The sequence below is a fragment of the Bos grunniens genome, chromosome 20, assembly GCF_055505025.1.
Source record: "Bos grunniens cultivar Pamir isolate PY7600 chromosome 20, Bosgru_T2T1.0, whole genome shotgun sequence".
Classification (NCBI taxonomy): domain Eukaryota; kingdom Metazoa; phylum Chordata; class Mammalia; order Artiodactyla; family Bovidae; genus Bos; species Bos grunniens.
The window spans coordinates 27,206,087-27,215,145 of NC_141184.1; the positions used below are offsets into that span (position 1 = coordinate 27,206,087).

Here is a 9,059-nt window from a genome sequence, read left to right on the forward strand (position 1 = left end):
TCCTAAATCTGACATTTTTGTTAAGGTGAGATGTACTTGAGCTTCCATTTTCTTGACATTGAGGAACATAGGTGCAACTGATAAAAAAACCCCATATCCACCAAGATGGAAAATTGAATTGGAGGTAACCCACAAAAAACTGGAAGTCAAAATTTCTAACCTCTCAGTAGATGGATCTAGCCTGATCAGAGAAAATGACAAAGTCCCTACTCAATACCCTCGATAGTTAAGTGGTGATAGAATACTATCCTCTTGAAATTCATAACCAAGTGTTATAAAATGTGATATTTCTAAGATTAGTTTACATATAAATTTAAATTCTCTCTCTGCAAAATCAGAAAGCATATTAATATCTAAGCTTTGAAAGTAATCACTATGCATATTATCAACTCTGGACTACTTGAGTTAAGTGAAATAAAAGGACTCTCCATGGAAATGGAATAACTAACATCAAATTAGAGAGATATGTCAGAAATGGAAAAATAAGTAACAATGGCTCTCCAATATACTTGTCTTTATTAAAAAATATTTGAGTAATTTTCAGAGATTATTTTAGAATTTCCTGACAGTTCTATTAAACATATTAATCCATTGATTTAAAATATTTTTTCACACCTAATTTTCAATGTGTTTGAAGAGAATTAACTCAAGCAATGATTTATCTTGTAATAATGGAAATCCATAGCAAGGGACATTCGATAGTATCCTAATTCAAGATTCTTTGCAATTATTCTTAATTTGGGAGGGAAACAGCTTCATTTATTGGTTTCATTCTTGTTCAATCACTAAATATCCAATTCTTCATGACCCCATGTACTACATAGCCCACCAGGCTCCTCTGTCCTTGACATTTCCCAGGCAAGAATGCTGGAGTCGGTTGTCATTTCCTTCTGCAGGGGATCTTCCTGACCCAGGGGTGGAACACACATCTTCTGCATTGGCAGGTGGATTTTTAACCACTGAGCCACCAGGAACTCCCTTTAGGAATACATAGGCTGAATTTATTGGTAAGTTTGCAAGTGTGGGCGTTGGTTTACCTGCATTTAGTATGTGTTCCCCTTTATGCTTCCATTCCTTAAAATAGTCTACATGAGAAGATAGTGTAAATACAGTACTGTCTAGAAATGGGACATATCTGCCAAACCTGGAGCTCACTTAGCTTGCGCTTCTGGTTTCTACACTACAGGATGCTTTCCTAAGCTGAAGTGCAGGTTTCTGCCTGTTACTTTATTTGCTTTCTCAACTGTTTAGAAACATCAAATTGTCAGTGTACACATTATGTTTTTATTTATTTAATTGAATGATGGATTATTTAAATTCAATAGTGCTTTACAATTTTCAAAAGTCTCACACACATGATTTCATATAATTCAATAACAACTTCTCTTTTTTCCCTCTTTCTGTATTTCCCCTCCACATGCCTCTCCCCAGTGGTAAGCACTATACTCTATATTCTCTATGTCTGAGTGTTTGTTTTTCTTTTTGTTTTATTCACTAGTTTGTTATATGTTTTAGATTCCATATACAAGTGATACAAGTGATATCTTCCAGTATTTGTCTTCCTCTGTCTGACTAATTTCCCTTGGCATAGTTTCCTCCAGTTCTATCCATATTGCTGCAAATAGCAAACATTTTTATGGCTAAGTAGCCTTATATATACATGGTATATGTTATACCATATATACTTCTTTATCCATTCATCTGTTCGTGGAAACTTAGGTTACTTCCATACCTCACCAATTGTAAATAATGCTGCTATGAACATTGGGGTGCACGGATCTTTTAAAATCAGTGTCTTTTTTTGGGATATATACCCAGGAGTAGAATTTCTGTGTCATGTAGTAATTTTATTTTTAGTTATATAAGAAAACTATACTATTTTCCAAAGTGGCTGCACCAATTTATATTCCCACAAACAGTATGTGAGAGCTCCCTTTTCTCCACATCCTTTCCAGTATTTGTTGTTTGTTTTCTTTTTGATGATAACCATTCTGACAGGTGTGCAGTGATAGCTCACTCATCTCACCCTGGTTTTGATTTGCATTTCCCTGATGGCTAGCAATGTTGTGTGTGTGTGAGTTCACATGTGTTAGTCGCTCATTCGTGTCCGGATATTTGTGATTCCTTGGACTGTAGCCCACCAGGCTCCTCTGTTCATGGAATTTTCCAGGCAAGAATACCGGAGTGGGTCGCCATTCCCTTCTCCAGGGGATCTTCCCAACCCAGGGACTGAACCCAAGTCTCCTGCATGTCAGGCAGATTCTTTACCATCTGAGCCACCAGAGAAACACAGCAATGTAGAGCATCTTATTCTGATGTGCTTGTTGACCATGTGCATTTCCTCTTTGAAAAATGTTTTTTCAGTTCTTTTGCTAATTTTTCGTTCAGGTTGTTTGCCTTTTGGATGTTGAGTTGTATAAACTGTTTAGGTATATTGGACATTACTCCTTATCAGTCATATCATCTGCACGTCAATATGTTGTCATTTCATTTTGTTAATGGTTATCTTCTCTGTGAAAAATCTTTTAAGTATAATTAGGTTGCATTTATTTTTATTGTTGGTTTTATTTCATTTGCTTTAGAAGACAGATCCAAACAGATTTTGCTGCAAATTATGTCAAGCAGTGTTCTGCCTATGTTTTCCTCTAGGAGTTTTATAACATCTGGTATTACATTTAGGCCTTTAATTCATTTAGAGTTTATTTTTGTATATGGTGTTAGAGAATGTTCCAGTTTTGTGGTTTTATATGTAACTGTTCAGATTTCCCACCATCACTTATTAAAGAGATTCTTATCTGTTGTATATTTTTGCCTGCTTTGTCATAGATTAATTGACCATGAGTGTGTAGGTTTATTTCTGGGCTCTTTATTCTGTTCTGTTAATCTATGTCTTTCTTTTTATGCAAGTGTCATACTGTTTTTATTTTTTATTAGTACTGTATCATTTTCATGACTTCTGTTTTGTAGTATATGTATAAAGTCAGGGAGCGTGCTTCCCCCAGATCTGTTCTTTCTCAAGATTGATTTGTCTATTGATGGTCTTTTATGTTTCCATACAAATTTTAAAATTATTTATTCTAATTCTGTGAAAAATGCCACTGGCATTTTGATAAAGAATGCATTGAATCTGTAGATTGCTTTGAGTAGTATTTTCATTTTAATAATATGATTTCTTCTGATCCAAGAACAAACACAAATGACACAAACAGATGACATATTTTTCCATATTTTTGTCATCTTCTACTTCTTTCTTCAGTGTCATAATTCTCCAAGTACAAGACATTTACCTCCTTAGGCAGGATTGTCCCTATGTATTTTGTTCTTTTTGATGTGATGGTAAGTGGGATGATTTCCTTCATTTCTCTTTCTGATATTTCATTGTTAGTGCGTAGAAAGAAACTTATTTGTCTATATTAATTTTGTACCTTGCAACTACCAAATTCATTGATGAGATTTAGTAACTTTCTAGTGGCATCTTTAGAATTTTCTATGTAAAATATGTCATCTGGAAACAGTGACAGTTTTAATTCTCTCTTCCCAATTTATATTTAGTTTCTTTTTCTTCTCCGATTGCTGTGGTTAAGACTTCCAAAACTATGTTGAATAAAAGTGATGAGAAGGGGGATCCTTGTCTTATTCTTGACCTTAGAGAAAATATGTTCAACTTTTCACCACTGAGTATAGTGTTAGCTGTGGGTTTGTCATATGTGGCCTTTATTATGTCAAGGTACATTCCCTCTATGCCCACTTTCTGGAGAGCTTTTATAATATATTGAAACTGAATTTTGTCAAAAGCTTTTTCTGCATCTATTGAGAAGATCATGCCAGGCTTCCCTGTCCCTCAGCGTCTCCCAGAGCTTGCTCAAACTCATGTCCACTGAGTCAGTGATGCACCTAGCCATCTTGTGCTCTACTGTCCCCTTCTCCTCCTGCCTACAATCTTTCCCAGAATCAGGGTCTTTTCCAACAAGTGAGCTGTTTGCACCAGGTGGCCAAAGTATTGGGGCCTCAGCATCAATCCTTCCAATGAACATTCCGGATTGATTTCCTTTAGGATTGACTGGTTTGATCTCCTTGCGTTCCAAGGGACTCTCAACAGTCTTCTCCAACATCACAGTTATATGATCCCTTTAAAACATTGCTGGATTTAGTTTGCTAAAATTTTGTTGAGAATTTTATTTTATTTTTTTTTAATGTATACTCATCACTGACATTGACCTGTAGTTTTTTCCTTTTTTTTTTTTTTCTTGATATCTTTGTCTGGTTTTGGTATCAGGGTGATGCTAGCCTCATTGAATGAATTAGGAAATGTCCTTTCCTCTTGGATTTTTGGAATAGTTTCAGAAGGATAAATGTTAACTTTTCTCTAAATGTTTGTTGGAATTCACCTGTGATGACATCTGTTCTTGACTTTTGTTTTAGGAGGCTTTTTAATTACTGATTCAATTTCATTACTGGTAATTAGTCTTTTCATGTTTTCCATTTCATCTTGATTCAGTCATGGAAAATATACCTTTTTAAGAATTTGTCCGTTTATCCACATATCATTTGTAATAGTCCCATGTGAACCTTTGTATATCTGTGGTGTCAGTTATAATTTCTCCTTTTTCATTTCTTATTTTATCAATTTGGGTCTTTTCTCTTTTTTTCTTGATGAATTGGGGTAAAGTTTTATCAATTTTGTTTATGTTTTCAAATAACTATCTTTTAGTTCCATTGATCTTTCTACCTTTTTTTTTTTTTTTCTTTTTTACTATTTCATTTATGTCTGCTCTGATATTTATGATTTCTTGCCTTCTACTAACTTTGGGCTTTGTTTATTTTTTATTTTCTAGTTCCATACAGTGTAAGGTTAGGCTATTTATTTCAGATTTTCCTTGTTTTATTGCAATGTTTTTTAAATAAACTTTTAAAATCTATGATTTACTTGACACACATATTGAGATTATTGATCAAGGACTTGATAACAGTATTCTTATCAAGACTTTTTAAAAAAATCAAATAATCCATATGATTAATGCAGATAATGAAAATAAGTCAGTTAACAGAGCTATTTTGTGAGAATGTGACTATTGAATATCTTATTAGAATATAAACACTCAAAAAGAAGTGATAATGGCTATAAGGTTTCCTATTCTCTGTGAAGTTTATATTACATTGCTGTTGTTGTTTCACTTGATTTAGTTGTTGATTTTCTTTATCAAAGCAGACATTTCTTCCAGGACAAACACAATTGATTAGAAAATTAAAATAAGATTGGACATTTATTCTGTCAACTTCATGTCACTTTTAATATATGAGTCAACAGATCCTTTGACAATCATCATAGCTTACTGAAAGAAGGGTCTTTGAGTTAGAGGTATTTTGAAATTATTTTTATACTGTTGATCTCTTTGATTTGGACCAATTATTTTAACTTCATTAATCCATGTTTTCACATATACTAATATTAAATAATAATTTTAACCAATAGTGATCCCATGTATTAAAGATATGTGAGTGAAAATATGTAACAAATTTAATATTCAGATATATTCCTAGTTTCTATATGCTCTTGTGTGCATCTTTTCCCTTGTAAATTTACACTTTCATTTTGCTTAAAGGAAGATTAGCATTATGAAAGTGCTAAAAACAAGAAAGGACCTAAATGAAATTATTGAGCCATTGTATTATGGGATATAAGACATTCTTGACCTGGAAAGGACTTTTCTAGAGCATAAATAATTCAGAATATGGGATAGAGGAAATGTACCCAGTCTAAGGTAAATATGAAGACGTTTTCTAATGGGAAGGAGAAATACATGTGAAAAAAGAAGGCAAGTTATCAGATGTAAAAGCACCTTCTTCTTCAATAGTAGAAACTTGATTCAGTGATGGAAAATGAAGATCGTGGCATCTGGTCCCATCACTTCATGGGAAATAGATGGGGAAACAGTGGAAACAGTGTCAGACTTTATTTTTTGGGGGGCTCCAAAATCACTACAGATGGTGACTGCAGCCATGAAATTAAAAGACGCTTACTCCTTGAAAGGAAAGTTGTGTCCAACCTAGATAACATATTCAAAAGCAGAGACATTACTTTGCCAACAAAGGTCCGTCTAGTCAAGGCTATGGTTTTTCCTGTGGTCATGTATGGATGTGAGAATTGGACTGTGAAGAAGGCTGAACACCGAAGAATTGATGCTTTTTAACTGTGGTGCTGGAGAAAACTCCTAAGAGTCCCTTGGACTGCAAGGAGATCCAACCAGTCCATTCTTTTTTTTTTTTTTCCTTTTATTTTTTTTTAATTTTATTTTATTTTTAAACTTTACATAATTGTATTAGTTTTGCCAAATATCAAAATGAGTCCACCACAGGTATACATGTGTTCCCCATCCTGAGCCCTCCTCCCTCCTCCTTCCCCATACCATCCCTCTGGGTCGTCCCAGTGCACTAGCCCCAAGCATCCAGTATCGTGCATCGAACCTGGACTGGCAACTCATTTCTTACATGATATTTTACATGTTTCAATGTCATTCTCCCAAATCTTCCCACCCTCTCCTCTGCCACAGAGTCCATAAGACTGTTCTATCTGAAGGAGATCAGCCCTGGGATTTCTTCGGAAGGAATGATGCTAAAGCTGAAACTCCAGTACTTTGGCCACCTCATGCGAAGAGTTGATTCATTGGAAAAGACTCTGATGCTGGGAGGGATTGGGGGCAGGAGAAGAAGGGGACAACAGAGGATGAGATGGCTGGATGGCATCACTGACTCGATGGACGTGAGTCTGGGTGAACTCTGGGAGTTGGTGATGGACAGGGAGGCCTGGCGTGCTGCGATTGATGGGGTCGCAAAGAGTCAGACACCACTGAGCAACTGAACTGAACTGAAAACTTTGATTAAAAGGACTTTAATTTAAGGAAATCACATGCTGCTTTGTATATATTTGTCTGGCTGAGATGTAAACAATTTATTTCTGCTGAAAAGTATAACCCTTTATATTTATTATTCTGAGACATTAACCAGTTTGGCTTCCAATGAAACAATCTTAACATTCTTTTATTGAGTTCCTTCTTAATGTGGAGCTCCCTGAATGCTTCAGTATACATTCTTTGATGTTAGAATCAGAGTGTAAAATGAAAATTCCCTTCTAATGTATTCTGAAGGGCAGAGCTACAGAAACACATATTCCAAAGACGAACTTTCAGTGTATAAGAATACATTAAGCTTTATTTGAGACAAATTGATTTATTTTGTGAAGAGAACAAAGGATAGAATTGACTAAATCAAAAAGATGAAATGTTAATTCATGTGATACTTAAAAGGAAATTCTACCCACCCATTTCTCTAGTGGTCTTATTAATACCACTGCCGTCCAAATACAGTAAACATGGCCATCAAAGAATTTACAAGTATATTCAGTTTTCTCTGATTTATCAACTTCATTTTCTCACTGAATAATCTTTCTTTTCATTACACATATGAATTAGTTGCAACTGAAAGTTTATTTTTTAGCCTTCTATTTCAATAACTGTCCTAATAATTGTCACTTTGATTGCTGTGGCATATATGCACTGAAAAATGATATGTCACTCAAGATTTTTTATATATAGATGGTGATGTTCTTTTTTGAACTTTCTGACTTAAATTATTATAATTATTTAATTTACCAAATTAAATATAAAGAGATCCCTATATAAAGAGACAGCCAGTTTTATAAGGTTTATTAAAAAAAATCAGTCTAAAGACCCTTCCTTTACCCTTCCTCATTTCCCCTTCTTCAGGTAACTGTTTTTGAATCTATTAGTTGAATTTTTGTGATTTATTTCCATATCTCTAGAGAATGTACTTGATTGATCTTTCAAGCCTTCTCTATTGGCTTACAACAGAGAAGTTGAACATATAATTTTTTTTCTTCTTCCTCAAGCCCCAGCACATACACATACATTTCCCATCTCCTGAGCATGTGTGCTCAGTCATGTCCATCTCTTTGTGACACCATGGACTATAATAGACCACCAGGCTCCTCTGTTCATGGAATTTTTCAGGCAAGAATACTGGAGTGGGTTGTTACTTCCTTCTCCAGAGGATCTTCCTAACCCAGGGTTTGAACCTATGTCTCATGCATCTCCTGCGTTAGCAGGTGAGTTCTTTACCAGCTGAGCCTCCAGGGTAGCACACATTTCCCATCTACCATCCTCCAAAAATGGATATATAATTATGTGCATGACGTCAATATTGAGTGATAAATGAATGGTATTCACTGAGTCACATAATAGATATGCTTACTTATTTCTGTTTCATTCCTCATTATTTTCTTTATGTCTTTCAGGTATAATTGCTTAATTTTCCCTGTATCAAGAATTCAGCTACAATTTTTTGGTATTAGCTCTATCTTATTTTGTTTAGTTTATTTACTTTAGTTTATTAATAACTTTATTCTTAGAGAAAATTTTCATTAAGTTTTTTGACCTGCTTCAGTCTGAGCTTTCCCTCTATATTTGGTGTCTATGTGCATATCGAGATGGCTGGATGGCATCACTGACTCGATGGACGTGAGTCTCAGTGAACTCCGGGAGTTGGTGATGGACAGGGAGGCCTGGCATGCTGCGATTCATGGGGTCTCAAAGAGTCAGACACGATTGAGCGACTGATCTGATCTGATCTGATGTGCATATCTAGATGTCACATTTCTCTCCTCCTGGAAGCATGATCTGCCTCTTTTCCCTGCTAGATTTTTGGTTTCTTTCAGTGTTTTTTTTTTCTCAGTATATCCCCTCTTCCTGAAAAAGGATATGTGGAGTTATAAACATTTGATACATGTCTGAAAATATTTTATTTTATTATTCTATGTGATTAATAATTTAGATTGCTATAAAATTTAGATGAATAAACAATTTCTCTTCACAAATTTGACCACATTACTCCACTATCTTTATTATCTTTAACTTTCTGCTATTCATAAACACAGAGTCATTTTGATTATGTTTTTATGTGATCCATTCTCTTCTTCTCTCTCCTTTTTCTCAACAATGTTCTAAAATTTCTTGACATTGTGTTGTTGTTCAGTCACCCAGTAG

At 34.7% G+C, this 9,059-nt stretch overlaps 1 long non-coding RNA gene across 1 annotated transcript in view; it reads left to right on the forward strand.

The window, feature by feature from the left end:
* LOC147350172 (uncharacterized) overlaps positions 1-7,914 on the forward strand; it is a 57,084-nt gene extending 49,170 nt beyond the window's left edge. The window contains exon 3 of the long non-coding RNA XR_015149196.1: positions 6,552-7,914. This is a non-coding gene — a long non-coding RNA (uncharacterized LOC147350172). The remainder of the gene's footprint in view (positions 1-6,551) is intronic.
* Positions 7,915-9,059: the final 1,145 nt, after the last annotated feature.